The sequence below is a fragment of the Bos mutus genome, chromosome 19 (genome assembly GCF_027580195.1).
Source record: "Bos mutus isolate GX-2022 chromosome 19, NWIPB_WYAK_1.1, whole genome shotgun sequence".
In the NCBI taxonomy this organism is placed as follows: Eukaryota; Metazoa; Chordata; class Mammalia; order Artiodactyla; family Bovidae; genus Bos; species Bos mutus.
This window is the reverse complement of record NC_091635.1, coordinates 35821531-35823643: the sequence shown is the minus strand read 5'-3', so window position 1 is coordinate 35823643 and position 2113 is coordinate 35821531. Positions and strand designations below refer to the sequence as shown.

Here is a 2113-nt window from a genome sequence, read left to right as displayed (position 1 = left end):
ACGATTCTGTGGGTAGACAATTGGGGCTTGCTCAACAGGACAGTGATTTTGCTGACTTCTTCTGAGCTCACCTGAGCATCTTAACAATTGGCACGTTCCCTTTTTCTCATCAGTAAAGTGCCAGGATTGACTGACTGCACTACACTCTCCCATTTTTTTCATCTTGCTAGTGTCACTCATGGCATACCATATTCTGTATCTTATACCAGTTTTGCTGTTTGTGAAGTTGTTTGTGATCAGCTTTGAAGCATCACCTGATTCTATGCCCTATGCCTAACTTTGTGAGTAGATGTAATGCTTGCCATATGACCTTTCTATAAATTGCAAAGTATGTATTTTAAAAACTTTTTATGACACAGCAGTAATTCTAATTCATGGCAGAAAATTTGGGAAATATGGAAAAACATAAGATAAAAAATATGCAGATGACACAACCCTTATGGCAGAAAGCGAAGAGGAACTAAAAAGCCTCTTGATGAAAGTGAGAGAATGAAAAAGAATGAAAAAGTTGGCTTAAAGTTCAACATTCAGAAAACTAAGATCATGGCATCTGGTCCCATCACTTCATGGGAAATAGATGGGGAAACAGTGGAAACAGTGTCAGACTTCATTTTGGGGGGCTCCAAAATCACTGCAGATGGTGGTTGCAGCCATGAAATTAAAAGATGCTTACTCCTTGGAAGGGAAGTTATGACCAACCTAGATAGCATATTCAAAAGCAGAGACATTACTTTGCCAACAAAGGTCCATTTAGTCACGACTATGGTTTTTCCAGTGGTCATGTATGGATGTGAGAGTTGGACTGTGAAGAAAGCTGAGTGCCGAAGAGTTGATGCTTTTGAACTGTGGTGTTGGAGAAGACTCTTGAGAGTCCCTTGGACTGCAAGGAGACCCAACCAGCCCATCCTAAAGGAGATCAGTTCTGGGTGTTCACTGGAAGGACTGATGCTGAAGCTGAAACTCCAATACTTTGGCCACCTCATGTGAAGAGTCGACTCATTGGAAAAGACCCTGATGCTGGGAGGGATTGGGGGCAGGAGGAGAAGGGGACGACAGAGGATGAGATGGCTGGATGGCATCACTGACTCGATGGACATGAGTTTGGGTAAACTCCAGGAGTTGGTGATGGACAGGGAGGCCTGGTGAGCTGCAATTCATGGGATCACAAAGAGTCGGACACGACTGAGCGACTGAACTGAACTGAAGATAAAAAACATTTTTAAGCCCATAATCCCTGCAGCCCAAAATAGTATTTCTTCCTGGTATTTTTTTCTATATGTACTTTTTCTGCATTTTTCAAAATTTGCACAATGAACATGCTGTCACATTTGTAATCAGAAAACAAACATTCGCAGTTACAATAGGGATCTATCATGCTCTTTGGCCAGAGAGAGAAAATGAGAAAATAAACAGCAGGACAGGACTCCCCACTGTTACTGCTGCAAAGGCCCTGACACTGGGACTTGATTGTTTTCAGGAGCTGAAGTACTTCGTGGATCTCTTCCGCGCCACATATTCTTTACTCAGCATTCCAGGCTGCCTGAGCTCTTGGCAGATTAAAAACAAACTCAGTCGACCTCTGGATGGCTTTTGAAGTATCTGCTGAGAAATGCCAAAAGTGACGTTCATTCATTAATGTTATCTAATACCCAGCTCCTCCTTCCATTGTCCCCGATTCTCAAAAATATCTTTTTACAATTTGTTAGAAACAGTATCCAAAGAACCACAGCGTCCTCTAACGTCTGTAAAGTTTCTACTTTGTCTTTTCTTCCCAGGGCCCGTTCAATTGAGCGCGGTGAGGCCGCTGTCAAGCGCACACCAATCCCCAGAAGCGGAGCGCCGGCCAGACCCCATACCTCGGATGCAAGCTCCTGCCTCCACTGGGAGCATCGCCAAAGTGAGTGGGCTTCGGCGGTTACCATGGAGATTCTGGCTTGCGGCCCTGGTTGGCTGAGACGCCTCCGACACCGCCCCCTGTGCTCAGCTCAGGGAGAGAGGTAAGCAGAAGCGGAGATTTCACAGGGACTTCTGGGAAAGGGAAGTCCCTGAGAACGGAAACGGAAGCGGCTTGGCCCGGTGCGTTCTGGGAGTTGCAGTTCAGTTGTCTGGGGCT

The 2113-nt window shown here is 45.3% G+C and overlaps 1 long non-coding RNA gene across 1 annotated transcript; it reads right to left on the bottom strand.

Annotated features, from left to right (window-relative positions):
• Window positions 1-1317: 1317 nt before the first annotated feature.
• On the bottom strand, window positions 1318-2014 carry LOC106700951 (uncharacterized). Its single transcript, XR_001351548.2, has 2 exons — window positions 1857-2014; window positions 1318-1602 (listed from the first exon to the last, which is right to left on the bottom strand). It is a non-coding gene; the product is annotated as an uncharacterized lncRNA (long non-coding RNA).
• Window positions 2015-2113: the final 99 nt, after the last annotated feature.